The sequence below is a fragment of the Canis lupus genome, chromosome 21 (genome assembly GCF_003254725.2).
Source record: "Canis lupus dingo isolate Sandy chromosome 21, ASM325472v2, whole genome shotgun sequence".
Taxonomy (NCBI): Eukaryota; Metazoa; Chordata; class Mammalia; order Carnivora; family Canidae; genus Canis; species Canis lupus.
Window position 1 is genome coordinate 39,206,352 of NC_064263.1, and position 13,105 is coordinate 39,219,456.

General features: G+C 47.3%; 1 long non-coding RNA gene across 3 annotated transcripts in view; it reads right to left on the bottom strand.

Annotated features, from left to right (window-relative positions):
- Nucleotides 1–12,371, bottom strand: part of LOC125753247 (uncharacterized) — a 141,839-nt gene extending 129,468 nt beyond the window's left edge. For all 3 annotated transcript variants that reach the window (XR_007404599.1, XR_007404596.1, XR_007404600.1), the window contains exon 1: nt 12,242–12,371. This is a non-coding gene — a long non-coding RNA (uncharacterized LOC125753247). The remainder of the gene's footprint in view (nt 1–12,241) is intronic.
- Between the last annotated feature and the right edge of the window lie 734 nt (nt 12,372–13,105).

Sequence of the window (13,105 nt, forward strand, 5' to 3'; positions counted from 1 at the left end):
CCCTATGTTTATTACAATATTATTTATGGTAGCCAAGGTATAGAAGCAATGTAAATGCCACTGATAGATGAATGGATAAAAAAAAATAGGTAGTATATATAGACAATAGAATGGTCTAGATCTGGGCCTACATCTCTTACTCAGCCATAAAAAGGAATAAAATCTTGCCATCCATGACAACATGGATGGACCTAGAAGGTAGTATGTTAAGTGAAATATGTCATAGAGAAAAAGACAAATAGCACATAATTTCAGTTATATGTGAAATCTAAAAACTGAAACAAATGAACAAACAACAATAAAATAAAAACAAACAGACTCATAAATACAGAGAACAAACTGGTGGTTACCAGAGGGGAGGAGGAGGGGGAAATAGACAAATAGGTGAAGGGGATTAAGAGGTACAAAGTTCCAGTTGTAAGATAAGTTAAGGGGATGAAAAGTACAGCATATGGAATGAATGAATGAATGTTTTAAAAATTCTATTTCTACCTTGTTCATCCTCTTACTTGCTCTCTCTCCACCCTCCTGCTGAGGTACCATGTTGTGAGTTCCTGTGTAGAGCTGTTTTGGCAAGGAGGTCTCTGGCCAATAGCCAGTGGGGATGCAAGGTCTGTCACCACCATGTGAGTGAGGCTGGAAGAGATTTTTTGCCCCCATAGAGCCTTGAAATGACTGCAATCCCAGCTGACATGCCAACAGCATCCTTGTGAGAGACCCTGATCCCTGTGAGGACCCAGCTAAGCTCTGCCTGCCTGATTTTCTGACCCATAGGAACTATATAAGAAATGTTCATTGTTTTAAGCTGCTGAGGTTTGGGAATAATTTGTTACAATGCAGTAGATAACTAACACAGAGTCCCTTCTGGAAGGTTGCTTTTCATGAGAAGGGTGAGCAGAGGCAGTGGGGAGACTCACACTCTGGTACTGGACTCAAGTCAGGAGTCCTAGGCACCATTTTTGGCCTGTGGACTCACTCCAAGGCCGTGGACAAAACCCTAACCATTTGTGGACCTTAGTTTCCCCAGCTGTAACTGTACCACTGAAGAGGACTCCGTGGCAGCTCTAACTGCCTATGAGTTAAGAACCAGAAAGGTCGTGGATAGAACTGGAGGATATTATGCTGAGTGAAATAAGTCAATAGGAGAAGGACAAACATTATATGGTCTCATTCATTTGGGGAATATAAAAAATAGTGAAAGGGAATAAAGGGGAAAGGAGAAAAATGAGTGGGAAATATCAGAGAGGGAGACAGAACATGAGAGACTCCTACTCTGGGAAACAAACAAGGGGTGGTGGAAAGGGAGGTGGGCGGGGGGTGGGGTTGATTGGGTGACAGGCTCTGAGGGGGGGCACTTGATGGGATGAGCACTGTTGTTATGCTATATGTTGGCAAACTGAACTCCAATTAAAAAAAAAAAGAACCAGAAAGGTGTGCAGCCTGAAATGACTAGATATCAGAAGAGGAAGGGGATGAAGGGAAGAGGTCTCATGGCCCAATACCACCCTTTCTGCAATTTTCTCCAGACCTTAACTGATCTCCTCCAGCCCTTGTCCCCTCAAGGACCCAGCTAGGACCCCCAGGTCAGTCACCCTACAGAAGAGTACTCCTCAGGGACCTTAGGTGCCATGAGGCGGCTTCTAGGGCAAACATCTCTTCTCGGAGACCCCAGCAGCAACACAGGCCTCCTGCAAACCAAAAGTAATGCTTGGACCTCTAGCTCTATACTGTAGGTGGGGGATGGGTGCCCTTCTCTCCACACCAGGCCTGGGACAGTCCCCAAGGTCCTACTTCTCTCCCTCAAGCTGCAGGAAAGCCTGGGAAAAGCCAGGCAGCTCCAAAGCTCCTAGGGAATTAAAAACAAGCCCAAATAAGGGTCCATTTCTACAACATTCCTTCAGGCTGCAAGGGAATGCCAGACCAGGGCAGCTTCCCCACAGCTGCCCCACCACCACCCCCAGGGCCAGCCCAGGCCTGGAAGAGCTATCTAGTGGCCGACCCCTGCAGCACTGCTGGCAGGACTGCTTTGAGCAAATCTATCCTCTCTGAGTCTGTTTTTCTTCTCATGGGCCCAGGCTCTGAAGGGGCCCCTGCCAAGTGACCAGGACTAATTGGTCAGATGTTCCAAAGCTCTGACAGGTTATTGTCAGTAGGTTCTCCGATCACCACAGAGGGCTCTTGCCGCCTATTATGCCCTGGATCATTCAGCCATCCCATGCTTTCTCTCATGAGCTATTCACTCCTCCTAAGTCAGGGTTTTCAACCTCCACACTAGACACTTGGGACTGGATACTTCTCTGCTATGGGGGATTGATTGTCCTGTGTATTAGAACGGTTAGGAAACATCCCTGGCTTCCACCCACTAGATGTCAGTAGCACATCCCCACCCCCACCCATTATAACCACCAAAAATGTTTCCAGACATGCCGCCTATCACCCTCTGCTGAAAAACCTGTCTCAAATGCATTTACTTATTTTTTTTTAAATTTTATTTATTTATTTATTCATGACCGACATAGAGAGAGAGAGAGGGAGAGACACAGGAGAAGGGAGAAGCAGGCCCCATGCAGGAAACCCAACGTGGGACTCAATCCCGGGACTCCAGGATTGCGCCCTGGGCCAAAGGCAGGCGCTAAACCGCTGAGCCACCCAGGGATCCCCTCAAATGCATTTAAAGGCCTTTTGCTGGTCTCTGATCAAGTGTTCTGGCTGCAGGGCTTTGGCAAGAGGAAGGCAAGTGGCAGACAAGAAGGAAATCTCACTGGGCACAGGACCACAAACCCCTAACCCACATTCACTCTCATGCTCTCGCTCTGACTTACTCATACACATACAAAGGTCAGAGCTGATAATCTAACCTTCCTAGAACTTGACAAGCCAGTATTAGTATGAAACTTGGGGTGCGGAGGAGTGGCTAAGTGGCTTGCCCAAGGCCACACAGCTCTGCTGGAACTCCAGCCCAAGTCTGTGCATCTCCAAAACCATACTCTATGCCCTGTGCCCCTCACCATTCTCCACATGAGAAACTACACTCCCCTCACTAGTCACCAGGTTCCTCACCCTACTCCGGGGTGCCAGGTACCCACATTCTCCAGCTCAGGCTGCATTTCCTGAACCTCCTCTACTTCCACCTTCCAGTAGCTGAATTGCCCTGATCGAGGGCGATCGATTTGCATACTGTATCGATCTTAAGGGCTGTGTAATACGTTTGACTTGTGGCACTTTGCATAATTTTCTGATTAAGTTACTTATTTAACCTATTGACCTTTTTCTTAATTAGAGTATCTGGGTACCGCAAATGTTGAGTAGTAATCAAGTCGTGCGTTTCCCTGAGTGGAATTCACGTCCTCGCTGCTTCCCTGCTTTCTCATGACTCTGCTTCCTTTGCAGTGGCTTATGCTGAGCCAGCTGCCCCCTTAGACTCCCAGAGAAGAGTGATAGCGGTGCATGTGGGGCCATGCCTTCTCTGGCTTCTACTGTCCAGAAGATCCCCAGAACTTAAGGAAAGGGCCAAGATAGGGGACAGTGTTGGTTGAAATAACTGTTCACAGCTGAGTGGTTAGGTTTAGTCACTGTTATTCATTAGTTGTTATGTGTTAATACAATATCTCCAAATGTAGTAGCCTAGGACAATGCCCATTTGGTATTTCTTAGGAATCCATGGGTTGGCTAGATAGTTCTAAGGCTCTGGGTCAGGTTCTAATAAGTCAAAGATATGGCAGGAAGGCCTGCTCACAATGGGAGGAGCAAAGATTTGGGACATATGAGCCTTCTCTACTTCAGAGGAAGACGTGTCCAGTCAAATGCTCAGTCTTGACACAAGAGCAAAACAAAGGTGATCCTCCTCCTTCAATTCCCCCACCCTGACCACCCACCCCAAACTCCAAATATCGTGCAACTGGAGCCCAGGGAAGTGAGGGCTGAGAGTGCAGCTTGCTACCACCTCTCATCTTGACATCTGTTTCTTAATTCTTAATTAAGATTAAGGGTTCGTAAAAATCTTCCTGCCCTTCTAGTCCCACTGGGGTCAGGAAGACTGGGAGCAGCTCTCTCAAGCCCTGTGGCTGTGACTACTACCCTCTCCCCTCTGTGGCCACTTCTTTCCCATGCTTCCTTCACGGGCCCCAGGAACTCCAACAAGGCTCCTGCCACCCAGGGCTCAATGCAGGATGGGACATGAGACTCTCCTACTCTCAACCCCCAAACCTGTTCAAAAGGGCAGTTAGCCCCAGGGAGGACTCAAGACCCACACCAGCATCTAAATACCCCTTCTCCCCTCCATGGGAGAGACTACCAGTTGTTTGCCAAGATCCAATCTCTGCTCCTCCCATAGTAAGAGCTTTTTTTGTTTATTTTGCAGCTTTATTGAGATATTCTTGATATATAACAAATTGTATATAAAGTACACAATTTGAGGAGTTTGACATATTTATCTGCATGAAACCATCACCATATTCAAGATGATGACTCTATCACTCCAAAAGCTGTTCTATGCCCTTCTGTAGACCCTTCCTTGTTCCTCCCTTCCCATGTCCCTCATCCACAGACAACCAAAGATCTGTCACCACAGATTATATGTTGTTTTCTAAAAATTTGCATAAGTGGATTCATACAGTATGTATTCTTTTGTCTGCCTTCTTTTCACTCAGTAGATCTGCTCTGAGATTCATCCATGTTCGTTCCCTTTCACTGTGAAGTGTACTCCACTGTATGGATGTACCAAAATCTATTTATCTATTCACTTTTTGATGGGTCACTTCAACTGTTTCCAGTCTGGAATTGTTACAAATGAAGTTGCTACATTCACATATCAGTCTTTGTGTAGATCTAGGCTTTCATTCTCTTGGGTAAATACATAGAAGTGGATTACTTGGATCATATGGCAGACGTATGTTTAACCGTCTAATACACTGCCAAGCTATCATCCGAAGTGGCTGTAGGTTTTACATTCCCACAAGTGGTGTGTGAGAATTCCTCATCAACACATAGTCTGATCAACCCTTTTTATTTTAGCCATTCTACTGTGACTTTAGGAGCATCTCATTATGGTTTTAATCTGCATTTCTCTACTGATTACTGAGCTATTTTTATGTGCTTAATGCCATTTGTATATTCTCTTTTAAATTGGGCACAGGATTGACTAACTTCTATCTTTCTGCCTCCCTTGCAGCTAGGTATGGTCACATGATAAATAAAATGTGGGAGAAATAGATTTTTTGAACTTCATGCCTGTTTAAAAGAAAATTGTTTGCCTTCAGTCCATACATTATATCAATCTGCTTTGGCTGCAATAATACTGCATAAAACCACCCCAAACCTCAGAGGCACACAAACATGAATATTATTTTTATCTTGCTGACAGGCTCTGTGCAGCTGCTCTGTTTCCAGCTGGGGGACAAGTTCAGGTCTCTTTCACGTGTTTCATTTCAGCACCCATATTCCTGAGAAGCCAGCTCATGCCTGAGATCACAAGCTCCCAGAAAATCAAACAGAAACTCAGGATGCTTCTTGGCCTAAACTTGGATCTGGGGAGAGGAAGTCTACTCCCCTCTATGGAGGTAGATCAAGAAGAAGGGAAATTTTGTTGAACAATCTAACCTCCTAGGGTGCTCCTTCCCTTCCCACATGCTGAGGCATGGTGTATCTGTGCCCACATCTGACTGTGCAGGGAGGAGACTGTTCTGTGGGTGGTAGAGCAGCAGGAAAGGGGACCTGGGTCCCCTGAGAGTCCTCATGGAACAGAACTGCCCACATAGTCTTGTCTAAGGACTGTTATGTGAGAATGAAGTCAGAGAATGAAGTCAACTCCATCTTCTTTATGACCCTGCATTTTTAACCCTCTTTGTTCCCCTAATGTAGGCTGTACCTTAACATATGCTCCAGCATTTCCTTTTCCAGCACAAGGAAATATGTTTTTGTTTTGCTTTGCTTTAATCTCCTCTCATGTAGAAAAAAGAAATCACATTACCCAGAAAGCATTCTTTCATGTCTAGCAGCCTAAAGAGGGAAGGTTCCAGGTCAAAATGCAGAAGTAAATGCTTCACATTACCACCCTGCCACATGAGCTACTCTACTGGGTGTTTCCAAGAATTCTGGGAACTGACCTGTCATATTCAGAACACTGCCTTCCCTGGTCTTCACTCCAGTATGTTCACCTTCCTCTTAGACAGAGGTCCTGGCTCTTGGTTTGCCCCTAGTTCTTCCTTACCTAGGCCTGTTGCTGGTCTTGCAGCGCCAGGTGCCAAACCTGGCCCTGGCATCCTTGCCTCTAACTGGCAGTGCCTCCACCTAGCCTTGCTCCACTCAACAAACACTGAATAACAGGCTCTGGCATCTCCTGAGGCTCTACACTCATCAGCATGCTGGGAGGTAAGTGCAGGCAACTGGGGAGAATTTACCTTCAGCAACAGGCTTCTCACACAGAAGCCAAACACACCCCAGCAGGTATTGAGTGCAGGGGTCGGGGCCTCCAAAGGCTTCTGAACATGTTTCTTCTCCTGCTCCGCAGAGGCAGCCTCTTTCTCTCTTGCCTCTGTCTTTCACAGCCCTAGCCCCGTTTCTGTGCCCCTTTGCAGGCACAGTTGTCAGGCTCTTCTTGGGGGTAGGGGGAGTCCTGAAAGCCAAGGCACTGCCCCAGCTTCCTCTGCCACTTCTCCCTGTATACACTCTCTGGCAACTAGCAACTCCACCCAACTCCAGAAGAACCCCAGATCCCACAGCCTGCTCTCCTCTCTGCCCTCAAAATTCCCATCCTCTTCTATGCCTGGCAACATCCTTCCCATCCTCCAGGTTCTGGTTAGATGACACCTGCTCCAGGAAGCCTGCAACATTGGCTCCCTCAAGCAGTGGCTGTTTCCTCCTCTGACTTCCAGTGAACCCCAAACACCTCTGCTCTGGTTCCAGCCCCTCTGTATCACTGTTAGATATTTACCTACTTCCTCCCACCCATCATTCTGTGCCTTCTTTGAAGGAAGGGCCAAAGTCTTTTTTTGTATTTGGGTCTCCAGCACCTGGCCTAGTGCCAAACAAATGAGACATGTTAAATCAGTATTTGCCAATGGAGGAATGAATGAGCAAAAAGAGACAAGAAATAAATGGCCAGTTAGATGGAAGTCTGCTTAGATGCACTTTTCCTTTCCAGCATTTCTTTCTGTTCAAATATGCATTATGTATTTATTTACTATCTCCTCTTCCACTTCCCTGTAAGCTCCATGAAGACTCAGCTGTGTCAGTTTTATTCACAGCTATGTCTTCAATACCCAAAGCCTGGACCTTAGAAGGTGCACAGTAAATATCTGTTTTAGAAATGAAAAAAAAAAAAAAGTGCGCAAATACTGGATGGGAGGACAAATGAGTGTGTGAGAGGGTAGCAGGATAAAAGTAAGAAGGAGGGCAGCCTGGGTGGCTCAGCGGTTTAGTGCCACCTTCAGCCCAGAGCCTGATCCTGGAGACCCGAGATCGATTCCCACATCAGGCTCCCGGCATAGAGCCTGCTTCTACCTCTGCTTGTGCCTCGGCCTCTCTCTCTCTCTATCTCTCATGAATAAATAAATTTTAAAAATCTTTAAAAAAAAAAAAAAAGTAAGAAGGATGTAGTCAGCTTTGTAATCTAGAATTTAGATTACACTAAACTGATTAGACCAGGCTAACTAATTCTTCTTGGGGGAAAGACTGCTCTTTCTTGGAGGGAAAAAACCCCCAAACTTGTGGCCTTTTGGTTTTACAAAGGCAAGGCCCCAGGGTTGATATAATAGTATAGGTTAGAGAAATTTTGCATTTTTATCAAAAAACTTCTTTACAAAATAATTATTAAGAGTCTGCCCCATGGACATATATCTGTACTTTTTTCTTTAATGTTAAAAGTGGCAGTTTTTCCTTTGGTTATGTTTTGTTATTCCTAATGATTGGGAGGGAGAAGTTTCAATGGCCTTAGGCCCAGAGAAGAGAAGGAGAGAAGCCCCTGAGATGAGTAGAAGCAGCAGCACCCCTCCTTCGCCCAGCCCAGGGACAGCGGCCCCTAGCACCAGGGAGAAAGAGGCAGGCAAAGAGCTTCTTATGATGTACCACATATAGTGGGCTGGGGGAATATTGAAATGGGGGTCCAAATTTAGGTTTCCTCTGAGGGACACAATTTCCTCAATGTAATTCATTCCCCCATGACAACTTTATGTTAGCGGAGCCTAGGAGAGTAAGGAAGGCCGCTGTGCCCATGCCTGGAGCAAGCTGCTGTGAAGGGAGGAGAGGGAGCCAGAGAAGCAAGGGGAGTATGAGAGGAGAAGCCCACAACTGCAGCTCACACAAGTAGTGACAAGCAACAACCACCACAAGTAAATACTCCCCAGAGAGCCTCAGGGAAATGCAGATGGGGTGGAAATTTCCTCTGAGCAATCAGAGTGATGGCCACTGTATCTTACTAGAATAGTAAGAATGACTGTAAGAGCCCCAAGAAGAACAGATTATTGATGGATGGATTGATGGATGGATAGATGGATGGATGAGTGGGTGGGTGGGTCAGTGGATAGATGGATGGGTAGATGGGTGGATCAGGGAGATGCATGGATAGAAGAAATGGATGAGGTGGTAGATGGGTGGACAGACAGGTAACTGGCTACTATTACACCTTCTACCTTTAAGTAGATAAGCCCAAAGAGAGTGACTGGCCACTTGGATATCTGAGTTATGAAGCAAACAGGTGAATGTATTGCCCATCTGGAACTCACTTCACTGCCTAAAGTCCTAAAAAACAAGCCTGTCTCTTGTGCTTCCTGGCCTTCTGCCCTGGCAACCCCTGTCCCATGCTGATGCATGAATGTGCCTCACACAGCCCAAGGGAGGAAAGCTCCTAGTTAAAATATTCAACTGCAGTGCTAAGAATGCACACTGATTACCGAGTGTGTCCCAGGCCCAGCTACTCTGTCTACAGCAGCAGCCTGATTAGTGAAGGAGGCAGTTCAATCAGCACAGCCTTCAGCCTGCACACAGAACCCAGCACCGCCAGCTCCTCAGAGGCTGGCTTTCCTGAGTGGATGGGACCGGCAGAGGGATGTGGCTGTTGCTGACCCTCAGGAAGTCAGCGTTGCCCCCTGTCTCTTGGCTGCCTCTCTAAGACCTGGATTCTATTAGCACCTCACAGTCTGCCAGGCTGAGTCTCCTTGCCAACCACGTACCAAATAATCATTTAATCATCACAGTACCTTGAAGCTGATTTTGTTACTATTCCCATTTTATAGATGAGGAGACTGAGGCTCAGTGAAGTCATGTAGGCTGTAGTTCTAATTCAATCCCAGGTCCTAAATGTCCATGTAATGCTGTCCCTACTGCAGGAATCTGACAGTAAAGGAGACCAGTCAGAGATCTATCCTTTCTGTCCAGAAGAGCTGGCCAGGTGGGGTGAAGCTGATCATGGAGTCATTCCTTTTATGGACTCATTTTGGCTTCCTAAAGTGCAAGTCCTCACAGACTTCCATCCACAGACCCACCTGCAGCTCCCAGACACTCCATTGGACCCCCAGACCACAAGAACTGGCCCTTTATCCTGGCCCTGTAGCCCTGCCCTCCTCCCACAGCCCTTACATCCAGGCCCAGTAACCTGGCCTCCTGCTTGCCCTGAGCTGGCACCACTGACCCTGGGGGCCCCTACCCATCCTTAGCCCTCTTCTTTTTCAGAGCTCCCTGCTGCCCTGACTCCTACCCAGACCCACAAGGTCCTCTCATTCCTCCTAGCTCCCCTACTCCTGTCCTGCCTCTCATTGTCCCCAGCCAGCATCATTCCCGTGCCCCAGCCATACCCAGATGCTACAGACATCACCCAGACTGTTCCTTCTGCAACAATGCCATTTACTTCTCCCTTCCTCCTCCTCCTCAGCCACCCAGGAAATACCAACACCTCTTTCATGCCTCAACTTGAGTATCATTTTCTTAATGCAGCCTTTTTAGTTCCTTTCCTCCTCCAGTCCAAAGACTCAAATAAGAACTCTTTCCTTTGAGTCTTCATGGTTTCCCGTCTCATCACAGGCCCAATAATACTTGAGTGTTCTTTTGTCTTCTCATGTCTGGCTCCTCCATCAGTTTGCTAGATTTTGAAGGTAGAGGCTCTGTCTTTCCCTTTACTCCTCCAGCACCCAGCTCTGGGCAGGAATTAGTGATGTTTAATCAATCACCGAATGACTGTCAGAACCAAACCATTCCTGTCCAACCTCACACACTCCCTGGAACACTGCAGTTGATTAATAAGTGAATGTGGAGGGTGGGTGGGTATTGGGGAAGAGCTGAATGTTCAGCATAGGTTCAAATTTTTGCTGAGTGGATATAGGCCTTGAATCCCCCCAGAATGAGACATTCCAAGAGCCTCCTCTCACCTACCAGTGAGCTGTAATAGGTCCAAAATAGCTTTGCAAGAACTTCTGGGGTCTTGTCCAGTTGAACTCTGCACTGCTTGTGCTTGTCTCCAGGCAGAACAGACAATGAATTGTGGCCATAAGGTCAATCAGATGAGACCTGATGACCGAAGCACATCATAGGGCTAGGAAGAGAGATTATTAAGCAATAGAATGGAAGCTCTGTTCCCTGGGTATTTGGCCAACTACAAATTGCTCCAAGGCAGACATTCTGGGATCTTCCATATACCAAACCAGTTCACAGGTCCAAGGCCAAGGCCAATGGATGACAAGGTTACCCCGCACCCAACACAAGAATTTCCCCAGTGGAGTCTGTTTTCTAGAAACAGAGACTAATTGGATTCTATTCACATGTGTACCCCCTGCCCTTTGACAGGCAGAGAATCACATGAGGGAGCTACAGCTCCCTCAATTTCTTCTCGAACCACGGCAGTAGAACAAGAACATGGTTAGAGATGGGGCAAAACATTCAACACAAATTGTCTCTAAGTTATTTGTATGTCATCTTGTTTCTCATAAAATAAAGATGAAAACACTTTTAGGTAACCCAGAGCATAAGACTGCCATTAAGTTACTCTGAATCTCTCATTCTTAAATGTAGAACATTAAGTTCCATTAAGAAATTTCCTTCTCTCCTTCTATGCCTCCGTCCTTCCTCCTAGGATCCGGGTACTCCTGAGGAAAGGTATTATGCCCTAAAACTAGGCTCTGGCCAACAGGATGTAAGCAGAAGGGTGACAACTTCTTTAAGCCTTTTTAAAACAATAGCTGGGGTGCCGTTTCCCCTCTTTATTCACCACTTCATCTGCCCTCTGCTTGGAATGCAGATATGCTGTGCAGAGCTCTATCTGTCACCTTGGATCATTCACACAAAAACCACATTCTAGGGATGGAGAAGCATGAACTGGAAGGAGCATAAAGGAGCAGAAAAATGTATCAGCCAATGCCTTACTTACCTCTAAGGTCTGTACATGAGAATGAAATAATTTATTGTCCTCCTCTTCCTTTTTATGTTTTTTAAACTACCATTTGTTTGGATCCCTGTCACTTGCAGATCAATACAGGGCCCCTGTCCTACCCACTAATCTCAGTTGGCACCATCTCCTCAAATGGAACATGGTCCGATTCTCCATCCTCTCCTCCTCTCCCAATAGGCTCCACGGTCTTTATGCATATTGCTCCACAACCACCTCCGTTAACCTTTGGAAGACCAAAGGAACGTGGCCAAAATTGTATGTTATAAACAACCTCAGTATTGCATATGGCAACAGTTGTTGACTCTGACTCGTGGGGCACTGGGTGATTTTTATTTCCTCCCTTTTCCATATGCTCTTGTTTCCTTCAATGAGCATTTATTACCCTTAATAATAAGAAAAAATAAACAATCTAATAGAAAAAATATTCTGATACAGCCCAAACAAACAAACAAATGTAAAAATGCCTCTAAGGACAACTCCAAAGTCCAGAGAAGTGGGATTGCCGGAGAAGGGCAAAGGACGGGGAGATGCTCCTCTTAAGGTGCCGCGTGTGTAAGGCGTAGCTGGTCAGTCACCAAGCCAAGGGACTTGCGTGGGCCGCCTCGAGCCTTTGTGAACCCCAAAGGCAGGTATCATCTCCACCTCACAAAGGTGAAAACCCGAGGCTCGGAAAAATTCCGTTATTTTTTCACCCGAGTCACACAGCTCGTTGACACAGCCGTAATCGGAAGCCAAGTCTCCCCAGCTACGAAGCCTGCCATCATTTGACTATGTGAAGCTATTTCCTTTACTTAGATTTCTGAGTATCTGGACCTACAACATCATCCTCAGGAGAGTCAAGCCTCTGACTACTGCTGAGGGAATTACCTGGCTTGGCGAAACGGAAAAGTCTGAGCGCGGGTTCAGCGGCAGCCCGGCGGGCGCTGCAACCCCATCCTCAGGGCTCGCTCTTCTCGGTCGGTCGGTCGGTCGGTCGGCCCTCTCTCCCTTCCAGACTTCTCACCGTTGGAACCGGAGCCATGGCGCCGACAACCCCCGCCCCCCGAGGCGCAGCCTCCACAGGCCGAGAGTGAAAGCGGGCCTCTCGGTCCCAGAATTCTCCGCAATAGCGTCTTCCCTCCCATTGGTTCTGGGCGAGTCACGTGCCCATCCCTGGGCCAATCACCGTTCCCCAAGAGCGCCGCGGGCCGTGGCGTGACCCCTGAGGAGCTGAGAGAGCTGCCCTGAGGAAGTCCCGAGGTTGGTTTCCTGAAAGGATGTGCGAAGATGTGTCGGGGTCGCAGCATCCCTCAAGTTCCCAGCGCCCACCTTGGGCCTCCGCTGCCCTTAGCCTCGGCCACCGTGGGAACCACTTCTCTGTGTGAGGACCGGACGCGAGGCCGCCCGCCACCGGAAGGGCGCGGCCCGTGCAGTCATGGCTTCTGTAGGACCCACGTATTCCTTTCCCAGATGGATTCTGTTCTCCTTGAAATCCTTTAATGAGGAGCAGACAGGCATCGCACATAGATCTGGATGTGGACTCAGAGCCAGAGGCGTTTGATGATTTATTAATTGACCCACCAAATCTAGTCTGTCTCTGTGGGCCGGTGCTAAGAGGCCATCTCCTTCATTACCCGGCAAAGTTTGACTCCGTGAAGGCGATCCCTTTTCAGTGACTTCTAACAGAGGAATTTCCTTTGGCAATTCAAGTCAACGGGCGTTTACGGAGCACCAGCTACGTGTCGCAGTCGG